General features: G+C 45.3%; 1 long non-coding RNA gene across 1 annotated transcript; it reads right to left on the minus strand.

The window, feature by feature from the left end:
* Positions 1 to 7570: 7570 nt before the first annotated feature.
* On the minus strand, positions 7571 to 15715 carry LOC125079490 (uncharacterized). The gene is made up of 4 exons (XR_007121134.1): positions 15131 to 15715; positions 11964 to 12095; positions 11214 to 11308; positions 7571 to 7617 (listed from the first exon to the last, which is right to left on the minus strand). It is a non-coding gene; the product is annotated as an uncharacterized LOC125079490 (long non-coding RNA).
* Between the last annotated feature and the right edge of the window lie 2478 nt (positions 15716 to 18193).

Raw genomic sequence — 18193 nt, forward strand, 5'->3', positions numbered from 1 at the left:
GGGCGCCTGGGTGGCTCAGTGGGTTAAAGCCTCTGCCTTCAGCTCCAGTCATGATCTCAGGGCCTGGGATCGAGCCCTGCATCGGGCTCTCTGCTCAGCAGGGAGCCTGCTTCCCGCCCCCCCCCCCCCCCACCGCTCTCTCTGCCTGCCTCTCTGCCTACTTGTGATCTCTCTCTGTCAAATAAATAAATAAAATCTTAAAAAAAAAAGAGTATAAGAATAGATGAAGAGAGAAAAAATACTAAAAGGGTAGCAATGACCCCAGAAAAAAAATACACTAACCAATTCAGAAGAGACCCAAAACCAGGGGAGAAGAAAGGAGGAAAAAAACCAATGTAGATAAATATACATATATTTATATTTATATATTTATATTTATATACATTTAATATATAATATAAATATATACATATATTTATATTATATATAATATATATATTTATATATTTGTATTTATATTTATATATTTATATATATATTAGGCTGGTGAATAGAACAGAGCCACACACTTGATTTTGGGTGTATTTTGGTCTGTTAGAAGAAACTGTCTCCCAGAATGTTAAAGAAAGAAAACATATATATACACAGAAATAAGGGTGAACATGATGAAGGGATGGAATATGACTGTAAAGATGAAAAATTTAAAAGATTCTAAAAAAGGATTGAGAAGAAGTTGGTTGAAGAAGAAAAAAAAGAGGAAAGAATGTGATAAGGCTGGATACTAGAACAAAGCCATGTGCTAGATTTAGGGTATATTTTGCTCTATTAGAAGAAACTGTATCCCAAAATTTTAAAGAAAGAAAAAACTTATATGTATACAAAAAATAAGGTTAAATACAATGAAGGGATAAAATATGACTATAACAATGAAAATTTAAAAAGTTTTAAAAAGGCATTGATAAGATAAAATAGTTAAAAAATATTAAGAAGAGGAAAGAGGAAAAAGTTAAAAAAATAGAATAAGAAAAAATAAAATTAAAAAGATTTAACTTTGAGGGGCACCTGGGTGGCTCAGTGGGTTAAGCCGCTGCCTTCGGCTCAGGTCATGATCTCAGGGTCCTGGGATCGAGCCCCGCATCGGGCTCTCTGCTCAGCAGGGAGCCTGCTTCCTCCTCTCTCTCTGCCTGCCTCTCTGCCTGCTTGTGATCTCTCTGTCAAATAAATAAATAAAATCTTTAAAAAAAAAAAAAAGATTTAACTTTGAAAGACTAAAGGATCATGGGAAAAAAGCCATGAATTCTATGTGTTGCATTCCCCTAGCTCTGGACTTCTGTGCTTCTCATTGTTCAGTGAACTTGGTGTTGGCTGGATGTTCTTGCTGATCTGGCAGAAGGACTTGTTACAGTGATTCTCAAATGTCTTTGCTGGAGGCGGAATTGCACCGCCCTTGCCAGGGGCCTGGCTAAGAATCTGCTCCGGTTTGCTCTCGGAGCTTTTGTTCACTGAGCACTTTCCGAAGAGCTCTGGAGGACGGGAATGAAAATGGCGGCCTCCCAGTCTCCTGCCCAGAGGAGCCGAGAGCTCAGCCCCTGGTCCTCAGTGCACCCTGAGAGAAAAGCAGTCAATCCCTCCCATCTCTCTGGTCTCCAGCTTTGCTCTGTGCTCACCCGGCCTGTGACTGAGCATTTCTCTCTCAGGCACTGGGTCCCGTTTGGAGTCTCCAAACCCAGTCGATTCCTGCAGCATGCTCCAGTGTTGCTCCTCCTTGGGGAGGAAGGTGAGTCTCCCTGGGTCTGCCGCTTGTGTGGTCCCTGCTCCAAGAGCAGTGGTCTGACTGTGCCTCAGGTCATGGTTTAAGGTAACTCTGAACTGAAAGCCCCTCCTCGACTCCATCTCTGCAGCTGGCCTCCCTGCTCTGATACCTGGGGGCTCTGCCACACTCAGACACCCCCTGGTCTTTCTGTGACCCCAAAGGTCCTGAGACCACACTGTCCCCTTGAGGGCTCTACCCCCTGCTTAGCCTCTGGAGTGATATCCCTCAGTGGAGCAGACTTCTAAAAGTTCCGATTTTGTGCTCTGCTGTTCTACTACTTGCTGGGACCCGGCCACTTCCCCCGCATATATTGCCTCGGATTCAGTTCTTCGCTGCAGAACTTGAGGTCACTACCCCACTGCATGGGTCCTCTGATTCTCTTTTTAAAAAAAATTTCATTAGCTCATTCAAGGCTGTCAAAAATCTTACTCAGCCTCTCAGTTACCTCTTCCAGAATTGGCAAATGCCCAGGGAAAAAGCAAGTCCCAGTGTACCACTTTGGATTTCCCTCTTCTCTGCTATCTTAGCTTAGCTATTTAAACTGTCTTGTTGCCTCTTTTGTGACTCTAAGTAGGCTTTTTAAAAAAATTAAGTAGATGTGTCTGGTTTTTGTAGTGGTTCTCAGTGGGAAAGTTGGTCCAAATTGCCAAAGCCATCATTACTAGAAGTCCTTTATGTAAAGTGCCAACAGTCTTGGATGGGAATATATATAAAAGATGTATTTATGAGAATGAGGCATGAAATCTTAGCCTTAGGAAAGGAAATGGGATTGAAGCTCTAGGAAGACAGCTCTGCCCACTAAAGAAGTATATGCTAGGTTGTAGCAGAGTGAGATAGCAGTTCAAATGAAGTGACAGTGTATTTATTTCTCTCTCACATAAAATCCAGAAGAATGTAGTTGAGGTTCTTGAGGTGGCTCTGACCTAGGGGCATCCAAGGACCTAGGTGTCCTCTATCTTGCTGCTCCAACAGAGCAACATCATCCTCACCCTCAGGGCCAATAACTACATTATCACTCCAGTTGGGGAGGGAGGAAGAGAGAGAAAGAGGAGGCTAACCAGGTTGTTGGGGATTTTTCAAGATATATAATCTGGAATTTGAATGCATCACTTCTTTTCTTGTGTTCTTGATCCAAACTAATTATTTGCATAGTCATCTCTAGAGATAAGAGAGGATGGATATGTAATTTCTTGCTGGAAAGCCTGCTGAGCTGTTAAAAGTTGTGGTGGAATGGGGTGGTGATGATTGTAATAGTAAGAGGGACAAGGACAGAATGGATCCTGAGGATGGCGATCTCTATCATGACCCTGGTTAAGAGAGGTGGAGAATGAAGTCTCATACCCAGGTGGGCTCACGGGACAAGGAGTAGGAGACACCAAGTATGACTTCACACAAAAGGAGGGGCGAATGGTGTTTCTGTGTGCTAGGAGAAGATGAATTCGAGTCGAACTTGAGTATGCAACAGAATTACCTAGAAGGCTTGTCAAAATGTAGGTAGGTGGGCATCACTCCCTGGGGTTTTGGTTCTGTGGGCCCAAGGTGGTTCTGAGAATTTTTTGTTTCTAACAATTTGCTGGATGATGCTAATGTTACTGGTCTGGGGATCAAACATGGAGAGCACTCTGAGCACCTGGGGGGCTTGGACTGGTTTTGCAAGCATTGACAAAGATGGGTGTATTGTATTATTATACCAATAATAACATAACTGAGCCCTGTGTTTTCCGTTGTGAAGTTCTGGAATCCTTCGCCGTTATATTACTGAGGAGATGATAGACTAGATCAACTCCTCACCATCCATGAGCATGACCACTCTACTTTTGATTTCCTCATACTCTGTTTCTGTCTCCAGGCTAAGACTGCTAGAATATCTTGCAAAGCCATTTAAACCTCTTCATTGAAGCATCTCTGATAAGCAGATGTCACTGTGTGTTTGCTTCACAAAGGTAGGTGTGCTGTATTATTGTTAGAGCTGTTTATACATCTTTTAATGGGAACTCTATGAGTATAGGCCTTGGTTCTTCAGGACAAAATGGAATGCGATTTATTTAGTTGTTTAATCCCTTTTTGAGTTGGCTGAGTGGGGTAGTTGAATTTCTAGATGCTAATTTATAGAATGAAGTTGAAAACAAAGGCAGATCAGTTTGAAAAATAATTATGTTGGGGGTGCCTCGTGACTCAGTCAGTTAAGGACCTGATTCTTGATTTCGGCTAAGGTCGTGATCTCAATCGTGAGATTGAGCCTTGTGTGGGGCTCTTCTCTCTCTCCCTCTTCTTGTGCTCCCACCCACATGCTCTCTCTCCCTCTCTCAAAAAAAAAAAAAAAAGAAAAAGAAAAAAGAATATTTCCTGAGAAAATTACCCAAAACTGGAAGGAATCTATTTATAGGCTTCATTTTTGATGACTGCTATCTACGACTTAGCTGAATCTGGATGGCTTTATTTCTGATTCCAAGTGGCATTAGCAGCCAGGTGGGGGATAGAGAAAGGGGAAATTTTTAACGTTCTAGTATCATAGTTCGCCCCAAGCAGGACATTAGGGGACACACCTGGGAAAATAGGAAGGAGCCCCCCAAAACAAAGAGAACAAGAAATGAGGGACAAGTAGGGACAGAAGCAAGGCCCAGGGAAGAGGCCATCACTCAGGTCAAATCCCAAGCAGCATGTGACTTATCCAGTGCAGTTCTTATTTTCTAAAATCATGGGGAATTCAATATGCTGGAAATGGGCTGAAGGTAGAGTGTCAGAGAAAATTTGGTAAACGTCTTGATACTAATTTCAGAGCTAGGTCACTCCAATCATTCTGTCAAAAGTCCAGGCAAAAGCTCTGGATAAAGAGAAAAATAAGGTCAAGAGACTCAGGCAGGAGAAGGTCAGGTAGAGCTATGGCTACAACTCAGCTTTGTTCTAGAAACATCCAGGGATTTCAATGTCGGATGAGAGGTAACTGTCAGTCAAAACTCTTAGTTTTCTGGACAAGCCTGTCTTAGAGAGAAGATCAGCAGTTAGATGCTGGTTCAGACACGTGGGTGAGGCTGCCTAGCTGGACATAGTGACTCTTCCTGAGGCTGAGTCAGGAAGATGCTTCCTTTAAAGCTACTTATCCAGAATGTTCTGAGGAAATGACCTCAAATCCTAAAAAACCATGAGAGGTTTTTTTTTCCCCCTCTGAAAAGTGGTGCCTCTTAAACACCTTTTATAGAGTTTGGGGTCATTGCCTTTGTGGGAACAAGGCAAAAACTTTGTTGCTTTGAATCTCAGAATATATGTATTTACTTCACCAACCTGATAAAGAAACGAGTTTGAAAGATGGCTATAGAGTGTTATCAAGCAGTATTTTTTTTAAAACATGTCCTTTATTTAATGTTTTCCTAAAAATTATTATTGTCATTATTATTAGCAACCCTCCAGGAAACTCACTTTTGTCCAAACCTCCCCCTCTTCTAGTCACTACCCACCCCCAAGGGAAATCCCTGTCCTGTTATCCGACATTGTCGATGGGTTCTGTCTGTTTTTGTCCTTTTATAAGTAGAACCAAACAACATATACTCTTTTGCATCTGGCTTCTTTCATGTGTATTGCTGTGTGTGGTTGTAGACTGTGTATTCTTGTTGCCATATGGTATTCATTGTGTGAATATACCAGATTATTTATTGATTATTCTGTTGACGGGTATTTGAGCAGCTTCCAACTCAAGGCTATTATGAATCATGGTGCTTTCTAGTCTATGATTTCTGGTGAGCCTATGTTTATATTCTGTTGGTGCTTTGTTTTTTAATTTTTTTAAAAGAGTTTATTTATTTATTTGACAGAGATCACAAGTAGGCAGAGAGGCAGACAGAGAGTGAGAGGGAAGCAGGCTCCCTGCTGAGCAGAGAGCCCAATGCAGGGCTCAATCCCAGGACCCTGAGATCATGACCTGAGCTGAAGGCAGAGGCTTTAACCCACTGAGCCACCCAGGCGCCCCTGGTGCTCTATTTTTAATTGTAGAAATAGTTTACCATCAACCCCTTTGAATCAGAAATTGTCTGGTTGTTGCTGTCACAATTTAAAGGGGGAGCAAGTGGGGGTCTCTAAGAGCAGAGCTCCAGGAGACCGGTAAAGATGATCAGTGTGGCTCTGGAATCCTGCATTGGCAAATCTCATCCCTTTCTATATGTTCTCTTACTCAACCCTTCCAAAAGTAGTCCCATTCCCTCCCCCCCCATTTTATTTTAATTTTTAAGATTTATTTATTTATTTGGGAGAGTGAACAGACGCGTGAGCTGGGGTTGGGGGCAGAGGCAGAGAATCTCAGTCTTCACTGAGCAGGGAGACTGACACAGGGCTCTATCCCATGACCCTGCAATCATGACCTGAGCCCAAACCAAGAGTCAGACACTCAAGCAACTCAGCCACCCAGGTGCCCCTTTTTCCTTCATTTTAGAGATGAGGAAATGAAGGCACACAGAGGCCAAACAGCCCACTCAAAGCCGCACAGGCAGCAGATAGAGGAGCCAGATTTGAACCAGGTGGTCTGTATCCAGAAGCTGAGCTCTTTGTCACTCAGCTTTGTCGCCTCTGTACCCCCCATCCTCCTGTCTCTCTCAACAGGGTGAGTCCTTCTCCATATTTAAATATGCCTCAGCTCGTTATCTTAAAATGGAACCCTCCCATGACCACACATCTCCTTCTAGCTGTTCCCCCTCTTCTGCCCTTCACCTCCTAACTTCTTAATGGAGTTGCCTACTTGCCTCCTTTTGATTTCCTCACCTCACTCCAGTCTGATTTTAAACCCTACTTTTCAACATGCTAGATCCTGCTAAGGTCACCAGTGACCTCTCTGTTGCTAAATTCAGTGGTCGTCATGTTGCTTCTTTTATTGTTGATCACTCTCCCCTTGAAACTCTTATCTCTTGACTCAAGTAGCTTTCCCAGTTCTCATCCTATCTCTTTCATCTCTCCTCAGCCTCTTTGGCTGGTGAATCCTCTTCTATGTGACTTTAAATATGGTGGTGACTCCTGCCTCAGCACTGGCTCCTTCTCTTCTAATTCCACACCTTTTCCCCAAATCAGCTTATCTCCACCCAAGGCTCCACATTTACCATCTGTACCCTGAACATCCCCTGAGTTCCAAACTTGTATACAAGACTGTCCATTCCACCTCTCCAATCCATGTTTCCTAAGCACCTAAATTTAGTTTCTCTGGAATGAACTCATGAGCTCCCCCATCCCCAACCTGCTTCTTCCCTTGGGTTCGCATTATCAAGTCCATGGAGCCATTATCCTTGATATCTGATATCTGATAACTGCAGAGTCATCCTTGACCTCTTCCACTTCATAGCCCTCAAATCCAGTCAGTCCTAAGTTTCTCCCAAAACTTCTCCTAGTTGTCTCTCAAAGTCTCTCTAGTGTCCCGTATTCTAGACTTGTTACTTTTGTTTCTGGCTTAGATTAGTTAACATCCCTTCCTGAAAGGTCTGCTTGCATTCCTTCTTACCTTTGTGTTTTTCAGATTGTGGCCAGAGTGATCATTTAAAAGTGCAAAAATGAAATCCTGCCATTTGCAATGACGTGGTTGGAACTAGAGGGTATAAGTCTAAGCGAAATAAGTCAGAGAAAGACAATTATCACATGATCTCATGGACATGGGGAATTTAAGAAACAAGGCAGAGGCTCATAGGGGAAGAGAGGAAAGAAATGAAACAAGTGAAACCAGAGAGGAAGTCAAACCATAAGAGACTCTTAGTCTTAGGAAACAAATCGAGGGTTGCTGGAGGGGAGAGGGGTGGGGGGATGGGGTGGTTGGGTGATAGGCATTGGGGAAGGTATGTGTTGTGGTGAGAACTGGGTATTATATAAGACTGATGAATCATAGACCTGTGCCCCTGAAACAAATAATACATTATATATTAATTAATTGAATTTATTTTATTATTATTTTTTTAAAGATTTTTATTTATTTATTTGACAGAGAGAGATCACAAGTAGACGGAGAGGCAGGCAGAGAGAGAGAGAGAGGGAAGCAGGCTTCTTTCTGAGCAGAGAGCCCGATGTGGGACTCGATCCCAGGACCCTGAGATCATGACCTGAGCCGAAGGCAGCGCGGCTTAACCCACTGAGCCACCCAGGCGCCCCAATTAATTGAATTTAAATTAAAAAAATAAAAATAAAATAATTCAAGTTTCTAAAAAAAATAAAATAAAAGTGCAATTTTAATTCTGTCATTCAGCTCTCCAACTTAAAACCCTTCAAATAGGCTCCTTATTGCTTTCGGGAGAAAGGTCAAAACCCTGATCATAAGTTGTAATACCCCCTATGATCTGGCTTGTGTCTCTAGCCTTTCCTCGGTGTCTGTACCATGGACACAGGCCACACTGGCCACCTTTTCGTCCCTCCCCCTTGCTTAACTTCCCCACCCTGCATGACCCCTCCGCTTTGGTGCCTTTGACCCCGAACTCATCCTACAGATCTTCACTCAAACTTCACTTCACTGGGCCCTCAGACGAGGTCAGGACCCTCTGTTATAGCTCAGAGCTTCCACTACTTCTCCTTCACGTGGCTGTTCATGATTGCAGTCACTTCCTTATGTAGATGGTTGCTTGGTCAGTGTCCCCTGATGGAAAGTTAAGTTCCACAAGAGCAGAAACTATTCCCGTGTGGCTGTCTGCCCTGTTTCCAGAACCCAAAAGAGTCTCATATCTCTAACAGGCGCTCAAATCAGTGAATGAATCCGTGACTTGCCATCTTTTTTTTTTTTTTTTAAGATTTTATTTATTTATTTGACAGAGAGATCACAAGGAAGCAGAGAGGCAGGGGGAAGCAGGTTCCCCCTGAGCTGAGAGCCCGATGCTGGGCTCGATCTCAGGACCCTGAGATCATGACCTGAGCCAAAGGCAGAGGCTTAACCCACTGAGCCACCCAGGGGCCCCTTGACTTGCCATCTTTAGAATTTTCAATTCCATCTCTTCTGATTGTTCCTTACTCCTATTTTATCAATATGTCGAGGCTGTTTATAAAAATTAGACTAGGTTGTGAATTCCAGTATCAAAAGAAATGGTTTTATACATTTGACATCATTAGCCATCATACAAAACAAAACCACTACGAGCTACTACCTCACACGCACTAAGATGGCTGTGGTCAAAAAGACATGTGTTGGGAGGAACGTGGAGAAATTGGAACCCGTATGTACTGCTGGTGGGAATGCAAAATGGTGCTGTCACTTTGGAAAACAGTCTGGCGGGTCCTTGATATGATGAACATGGAGTCACCATAGGACCTAGCAATTCCATTCCCAGAAATATGCTTAAGAGAAATGAAAACATGTCCACACAAAAGCTTGTACATGAATGTTCATGTCAGCAGTATTCATGGAAATAATCCAAATGTTTATAAATCGGTAAATTGATCATTAAAATGTGGTATAGCCAGGGCGCCTTGGTGGCTCAGTTGGTTAAGCATCTACCTTCTGCTCAGGTCATGATCCCAGGGTCCTGGGATTGAGCCCCGATTCGGGCTCCTGGCTCAGCAGGGAGATTGCTTCTCCCTTTCCTTCTGCTGCTTCCCCTGCTTGTGTAATCACTAACTGTCTCTCCCTCTGTCAAGTAAATAAATAAAACCCTTTTTAAAAATGTGGTATATCTATACAATGGAACATTATTTGCCAGTAAAAAGAAATGAAGTACTAACTCATGCTGTGACATGGCTAAACTTTGAAAACGTGCTGAGGAAAAGAAGTCAGTTACAAAAGACCATGTGATTTCATTGTTATAAAATATAGAATAGACAAAATAGGTAAATTCATAGAAATAAAAAGTAGATTAGTGGTTGTCTAGGATCGGTGGGGTTTGGGAAATTGAAGAGTGACTACTAATGGACATGTGGAGTTTTTTAGGGGTGATAAAAATGATCTACAGTTGACTGCGGTGCCATATATCTCTGAACATACTAGAAGCCATTGAGTTGTCCTCTCTAAGTGGGTGAATTGTATGATAAGTGAATTATATCTCAGTAAAGCTATTAAGAAGAAAAAGATGGTCTACTTGTTTTTTTTTTATAATGAAGACTTTATTTATTTATTTGAGAGAGTGGGAGTGAGTGAGCATTGCAGGTGATCAGAAGGAGAAGCAGAGAGGGGAGCCTGGCACAGGGCTCGACCCTGAGACTTCAGGATCATGACCTGAACTGAGGACAGACGCCTAGCCGACTAAGCCACCCAGGTGCCTCAAGATGGTTTACTTTTGAGGGTAGACTGAAAGCCCATCATTCAGATCTCTTCCACAACAATTGATATAACAAGATTATGGAACACAGCCTGTGTCATCTGCATGTAGCTCTTCATTCCAGTACTCTCTCTGCAGATCATGGGCCCCTTTGCTTTGTTTGCTTTGTTTTGATGTGACATTTTTTAAAGAAGATTTTATTTATTTATTTAACAGAGAGAGACAGTGAGAGAGGGAACACAAGCAGGAGGAGTGGGAGAAGGAGAAGCAGGCTTCCCACTGAGCAAGGAGCCCAATGTGGGGCTCAATCCCGGGACCCTAGGATCATGACCTAAGCCGAACGCAGACGCTTATCCACTGAGCCACCCAGGCGCCCCCTGATGTGACATTTTATATCTGTCTTTTCCCTTGACTCGTGAGCTCAGAGCAACTAATAGTTCTCCCCTCTCAGGACTGTTGTGAGCATTAAGTGAGTTAACAAATGCAATGTTCTTAGTATTGTGCCTGGCACATGGTAAGTGAACCCTACATATTATCCCAACCAAAAACTAGAGGATTTTATATTGTTACGGAAAAAATAGAACCATGGCTTATATTTTGCAAGTTAAGTGGCTATTATCTGTGTACATTTGCAAGTCCTATCACATATCCACTTCGTTTATTTTTCCGCTTCTGCGAAGTCAAGGGCCCAGACCTCCCTCCACTTCATCCTCACCCTTAAAACAGGGCGCAATAATATAGATGAACACCAGGGGGCAACATGCAACTGCAATTAAAAAAAAAAAAAAAAATGGCACGCTTGAAACTCAGACCAGATCTAAAACATCTAGTATGAAGGGGTGAAACCTCTTTCTTTAATATAGTGTTTTGTAGTATTCTTCTATAGGAGGGAAATATCACTATCAGGAGGGTATTGCTGCTAGAAGGCTGATGGCAACGTTACTCAGATTCTACCTACCTCTGGCTACCTAAAAGAGGCTTATAACCATTTCCTTACACGCTGTGCACTCTATGTACTAGCTTTCATGAGAACACTTAGGTTTCCCTGTGAGCTGGTCGCTCTGATGGAAGGTGTCTGGGAGCCCCCCTTAATACAGCACTGCCTTTCAAAGCACTTTCCTGTAGTATCCAATCTTGGGGATGGGGGGTGCAGTTGCGCTTCAATTCCTGGGCGCCCCTTGGGTTGCTGATGACTTTCTGTTGAGGTATAGGTGCTCCCATTGGACGGGAGTCCTTCAAGGCCAGGAACAATACCTCACCTTCACCATTGTGTCCCCAGAAATTTGCAGGGCTTGGCATGTCCTCGTGAAGCTGGTTAAACATCTGCAGGACTAAACTCTTCCATGAACTGAGCCTGGAAAAAGAGAGCAATTCTGACCACCTGGTCCAAGAGCAATGAATGGGACTCCCCTGAGTAGGACTATTCTTTAATTATTCTTTCTATAGTACAAAAGCAGTTCATGCTCAGAATGGAAAAAAATCAGGCAAAGAGAACGTTTAACGTACTTCTAATCCCATCTCCCCAAATCTGGGGACTACCACAGACATTCTTTTCATTTTCTGTCAGAGCACAATATATAAACGTGTCTCTGTGGGTGTATGTACACACACACACACACACACACACACACACACATAAACACAGTGTTTACATTTATGGCAGCACGGAACATAGAATTCCACTGTTTGATGGTACTATCTTTAGCTAATCCCCCTCTTTTGGGAACTTACGTTGTTTCTAAATTTTCTTTTCAAGAGCAGTCTGGTGACTATCCTTGTTGCTAAATCTTACCCCACATTCTTTATTAGTTCCTTAGGATAAATTCCCAGGAGGAGAATTTCTGGGTGATGGGTAATTTACATTGTCACCAACTGTGACAGTGCCCTTGATCAGATGAAAAGTTTTAATTAAACATCATACCAGAACTCTGTAATCTTGTCTGCATGGTGTCATCAGCACTCAAAACATTTGGTGAACTCCGTGTTTGGTGATCCAGCCGATGACTCACACGAGAAAATAAATCTTCATCTTTCCTCCTGCCTTTGATCTTGGACTGTTCAGGAAAATCCAATTTGTTTTGAAAGGACAGAGAAAGCTACTCTGGAGGAGATTCATATGACGGTGGCCCTAGCGTCCAGAGCTAAGATAGACAAAGGGACCATGGAGCATAAGTATTAGGTGCCCCAAAGGTCAGTTCTCATTGTATAGGTCATAATGGACTTGTTTAAGAAGTTGAAAAAGTAGTGTCATGGCATTTTCCAGGTGTATTCCTCTTGACTCTTTACTAATTTGAAGGGTTTGTTTTTGTTTTTTTTTCCTTTCACCTAACATTTCTCCAAACCTTTTCAGAAATTAGAATGAACTCTACTTCCTCAGCAGCTGAACACCCTGATGGGTTGCTACAACGAATCCCTAGGGCCTGGCTTTTTTCTTAAAGGTTCCCAAGCTGCTCTTTCTTTAGACCTCAAAGATGTACACGAAAAACTCAATATTTAAAAATACAGGAATTTCCTCACGGGAGGGGAGAGAGACATCAGCCCCAACTGGGACTTAGTATTTCTGTCTTGAGGGGCTCAGGTGTGCTGTTGATTGATGGGAGTGGGTAGGGGTACAGCAGTTGTACTGGTTTTTGCTACATTCCGGGTTTATCTGCTGAGGTCTGGGGAAAGAGCTGGTTGGTCTAGGAGGGAGGGGACCCCTAACTAACTCAAGCTGGCCCTTGGTGCTGTGATTTGTATTCTGTGCCGCCCAGAAATTCGCAGTGGCTGAGAAGCCCACCCAGCTAAGCCTTAAGGGCTGGTTTTCAAGGTCCTCTGTAGTATAACCTTCACTCTGCTTTTCCAGCCTTAATATCTATGCCTTCTAGAGATCTGCACAGATGCTTTGCCTCCTTTTGGCCCAGCTGCTGCTCTAACCACCACTGTGGCAAACAGCTCTCTGCACCTGCGGCCCAACAGCTCTCACTTTAGCAGCACTGAGAATCACTCACTCCCTGCCTGGTGTCTCCCCAACCTGCAGTATGGATGCACTTGTCTCCTGGTTGCCTTCTGGCTGTGTGAGGGACCTGCCGTGATGTGGGGCAAACTTCAGTCATTGGGGATGGGACTGAAGGGTGAAGACCTCCCCTTCTGTCTGTTAGTTGGGCAGTTCAGAGGTCCTTCTATGTGACTCTTCAGAAGCCTCCGGTGGGATGAAGTCCCAGATGCTCACATGGTGGCCAGCTGATCTCGCACCCCTGTGCTGGCTTTCCCTCCTTGCCTGGTCCCCTCTCCCCGATCCTTTCCCGCTATTCCTTGCAGGGAAACAACAGTCCCACTCCTATTTGCTACTTTCTGGTTATGTTCCTGGCTCTTCATCTGTTCATTTTTTTGATATCACTTGGGGGCCATCTAGTATGTTCCTGGTGTGGGGAAGGGCCCTAAAATATAAAAATGAATGAGACACGAGCCTTGTTCTCAAGGAGCTGGTGGTTTAAGAGAGGAGGCCGCAGCTGAAACCTGGCAGCGGGACACGGTGAGTGCTAGTCCAGAGAACCAAGGAGTGGGGGTCCAGGCGGTAGGACAATTGATCTGGTTCAGGGTCTCTGGGGAGTTTTCTTGAATGGAAAGTAATTTGCTGGAAGAAAGTGGAGGAAGACCTTTGGGGCTGAGGGAAGGGTTTGGGCAGACAGGAAGTCATGAATTTTTTTTTTTTTAAGATTTCCTGTATTTATTAGAGAGTGCGTACAAGGAGGGGAGGGGAACAGGGAGGGTGGAGGCAGAGGGAGAAGCAGACTCCCCCACTGAGCAGGGAGCTTAACTCACAGGGCTCAATCCCAGGACCCCCAGATCATGACCTGAGCCTCAGGCAGACACTTCACCGACTGAGCCACCCTGGCGCCCCAAGTCTTGAATGCTTTATGTCTGGAACCTGTGGAAAGTTCGGGGAGGCTGGAGTGGAGGGCGCAGGAGGAATGTACACAGGGGAGTCTCTCAGGATCTGGGTGCTCGCTGCACCTGGAGAGGTCTGAGAAGGGGCCCAGAGTGGCTTCTTATGTGTGACCAGCCTGGTTTTGTTCTTCTGTACCAGGTGGCCCTCCCACTCTGGCCTCAGCCACCGACTGGGGTAGATGTCTACAGGGATGGACTCGGGACAGGCCTGAGGCCCGAGTCTGCTGGGGTGCTCTCGAGAAGCTGAGTCGTGCCTCATCTAGCTCCTGGTAACGTGCGAGGCTTATTCAGCATCGGTTTCTAGCTCTCATGGAGAGCCAGCATGAAGCCAGCACCTCTAGAACAGCCGGGAGTGGTGCGGTCTGTCCTTCCTCCCCCACGAGAATGCCCATGTCTTTGCCCTGGCGCTGGCCGTGCGGACTCGAGCTTGTGTATGTTTCTGTGTTCTCTGCTGTGCAACAGTCCTGCAGTTGGGGCTGCGGGTGGCTTTCCCATGGACTCCCACACGCTTATGGTAACCAGGCAGCTTCTGACCGGGGCCAGGCCGCTGACTTTCAGAACAGAGCAGACTGACTGGTGACTGGCCCGATCAAGTAGACCCTGTCCTGAAGGGGTCAGCAGTGGTTGGTGGGGGTAGAAATGAAAGGACACACAGACAAGGCCCTGGGCAGAAACTGTGAGAACAAGAGAAGGAGAGCAGAGGGGACGCCTGGGGTGGTTGTGGAGGGGTTCCTCAGCTGATTGAGGATTGGCCTCTTGGTTTCAACTCAGGTGGTGATCTCAGGGTCCTGGGATTGGGACCTGCATCAGGCTCCACACAGTGGGGGCAGGGGTTGGGGGGCAGACTGAGATTCTCTCTCTCTCCCTCGGCCACCCCACCACATACTTTCTCTTTCTCAGATAAATAAGTAAATAAAGTCTTTAAAAAGGAGAGCAGAGAGGAGCAGTGTGCTGGCAACAGCGTGGGCACAGGCAGTGTGGCTGAGTCACCGTGAGACAGCAGTCCTGGGAGCTGTGAGATAGTGAGGGCCCCCCAGAGTGGCCTGGACCACCTCTCTGTTTCTGAACTCCGCCCCAGACTCCAGCAGCCTGTGGGTCTGGCTGGGCCGGTGCTCTCGGGAGCACAGAGAGACACCCACCCTCCTGGTCCCTTACACATCTGAACTCAAAATGGGGTCAGGAGCTGCATGGCCCGGGGATGGATGCCGGCCCTGCCGCCTACTGCTGTGAGAACTTGGGCAGTTACCTGTCCTCTCTGTGCCTCAGTTTCCTCCTTCATGAACCGGACTGATACAGGTGTCCACCTCGTGGGATTGTTGTGATGAGTGCACGCGTGAAAGACTGAGCCTGCAGAGAGGAGCCGGGGGCAGCAGGAGCAGCTCTGTGACCAGGGAGTGGTCTGGGGCTGGGCGGGACATGCAGTTGGGTAATTGCGGAGAGTGGAAGGGACCCATTGACAAAAGGTGTGGGTGAGGTGCAGGGACAGGCAAGGGAGGGCAGAGCCCCCTCTGGCTAGCATTTGCAGGAGCCTTTCCCGGTCCCCTCACCTGAGGGGGTGAGGAAGGAGCAGTTAGCAGACACCAGCAGTCTCCAGAGAGAGCAGCCAGACAGGAACCTTGGGTTCTGGACAAGCCTGCCGCTGGGCCATTCGGCCCTACAGGGAAGAAGTGGAGGGATACAGACCCCCAAGCCCTCTCCTCCCTCACACTCATCTCCTGCCCATGCCACCCAAAGACCAGTCCAACCGGAGGTGAAAGCCCAAGGCAGCACAGAAGTCCATCTGCCAGGGCCCAGAGCTGGGGGTGAAGGGTGAGCAGAGAATGGACAGCCCATCCCCTGGGAGCCGCAGCTGTCCCAGCAGCCTCCAGGAGAAAGATGGCTTTGGGCTGGGCTTGCTGAGTCACGGCCAGAGGGCGCTGGTTGCTGGGCAGGGGTGATTACCGATTACCAAGGAGAAACTGGCGCGCGCTGCGTGTGTGTGTGTGTGTGTGTGTGTGTGTGTGTGTGTGTATGTGTGTGTGAATATGGATATTACACAGGTCGGGGAGGGGAGGTCGAAGGCGGTGCCTGGTGTGGGTCAGGGAGGAGGCTGCCTGGCTTAGCCCAGGCTCCTCCCCAGGGCCCCTCTCTAGTCAGCTGCATGGGTGCCAGGCCTTGGGCTTCCCTCCTCTCACTGACTCAGGTCCCTGTGGTCCAGACCAGGACGCTGAGGCTTAAAGTTCTAAAAGCCAGGGGTCATTAGGAATGCCTGAATGGAGCCCTGGGGGGTAGCTCTTCACTGTCTCTGGTCTTTAGCACGGAGTGAGCGCTGCCCAAGGTGTGGTCACTACAGGCCACTGTAGGAATTTTTGTCCCTGTATCACTTACTGAATATTTTCCTTTTGGAAATTGCACCCCCCACCCCTTTTTTCCCTCTTGTACTTTGAACAGTTTTTGTTTGAAAAGGAAACCGTATCACTACCATAATTGGAGAGCTAGGCTCATCTACAGTAAAGAAGGTAAACCATCCCTAGAAATGCAAAGGAGTTTCTGGCATTCCGCCTGGTGGACTGAATATCAGAACAGAATGATTTCAAAATAACTCCCTTTCAGTTGATAGGTTGTCCTGGGAAGCTTCTCTTCCCTCTATCTGTCGGGTCCCTAAGATCTTTTATCACTGATCTGATATTGGATTGGAGCCAGAGCAGTGCTGGTAGCTGGTTAATGCTTAACAACCAGCTCTCCAAAAATAAATGTAAACACACACACACACACACACACACACTCTCACACACACTCTTAGTATCCATCTTACTGAGAGCAATGACCTGTAGCACACAAATTACAAAGAAAAGTGTATGGTACTCTTTATTGTGAATTCTATATATTCAATTGATTCTCTGGGAATGTTTCCTTCCTTCCTTCCTTCCTTCCTTCCTTCCTTCCTTCCTTCCTTCCTTCCTTTTAAAGAGTATTTGTCAGAGAGATGGAGAAAGAGAGTACAAGTAGGGGGAGTGGGAGACAGAGGAAGAAGCAGGATCCTGCTGAGCAAGGAGTCCGATACGGGACTCAATCCTGGGACCCTGGCATCATGACCTGAGCCAAAGGTCAGATGCTTAACCAACTGAGCCAGCCGGGTGTCCCAGTATATAGTACTCTTTACTGTAAATTCTATATAGTCAGTTGATTTCCTCAGAATTTTTTCATTGCTCTTTGCTGAGCTCACCTATCTGTACCAAACCGAGGTTGAAATTGACAAACAGGTGTGGTTACAACATAAGTGTAGGTTGATACTAGTAAGATCAGAGAGAAGAAACAAGGACACATGTCAGAAATTCATTAGTTTGTCAATATCATCAATGATGTGAGTGACTTCTTTGCTAAACTGTGTAATAGTTTTCAAAATACTATAAAAATATTTCCTCACAATGTTGTCCTATTTGCTCTAGAATGACTGGAATATGACATACTTTTCATTAAAACTGTACTACTAGCATTTTTCTCCCTTACTTTTTAAAGTCCAGACAAAATAAAATGATAAATCAAGCCATGGTGTGGAGCATTTGCTGATTTCTGTGGTATAAATACTCCTACCATGACCCATTTCAAGTGAGCTAATGTGCCATCCCTGAGTGTGATGTAGAGTTGAGAGGGGAAGCCCCATGGCTCATTCTTTCTAGTATCTCCACCATACAGAAACAATGGACACAAAACCTCAGCAGCCTAGATAATAGTTAAATGTAGCAAAATAATTGGGAAAGTGAGAGTACTTAATGCTTTTATTTTTAACATAATTTATCTCATTGTAAATTTTTATAAATTTGATTTTTAGTAATAGCTGTATTTATCAACTGAATCCCTGATTCCTCAAAAATTCACTCAAAACTTGTGCCAGCTCCAGTACACCAGTGATTGTAACTTTAGTGATTGCATATGCACTCCTCATGGCACCAGTGTCCAGAATAATCTCTGCTCTTCTTAGATAGACACACTCCACTCAGCTCTATCAAAAGAATAGCAGAGAGTGTCTCTCTCCTTATTTCTCTAACTTCATAGTCTACTTTCCTTGTTACTGACTCCGGTTCCCAGATATTCCTTGAACATACCAGGCATGTCGACCCCAGGACCTTGGCACTTGCTATTTTCCTTACCTAGAATGTTCTTTCTCTAGATGTCTGTGATTCACTCCCTCACCTCCTTCACATCTTTGCTCAATTGTCCCATCCTCTCAGTGAAGCCTTTCCTGACCACCCTATTTATAACCGCAATCCCTCTCCTCTGCTATTCCCCCACTGACCATCCTTTACTTTTATGACTGCCCTGCTTTATT

Source organism: Lutra lutra, chromosome 1, assembly GCF_902655055.1.
Source record: "Lutra lutra chromosome 1, mLutLut1.2, whole genome shotgun sequence".
NCBI classification, from domain to species: domain Eukaryota; kingdom Metazoa; phylum Chordata; class Mammalia; order Carnivora; family Mustelidae; genus Lutra; species Lutra lutra.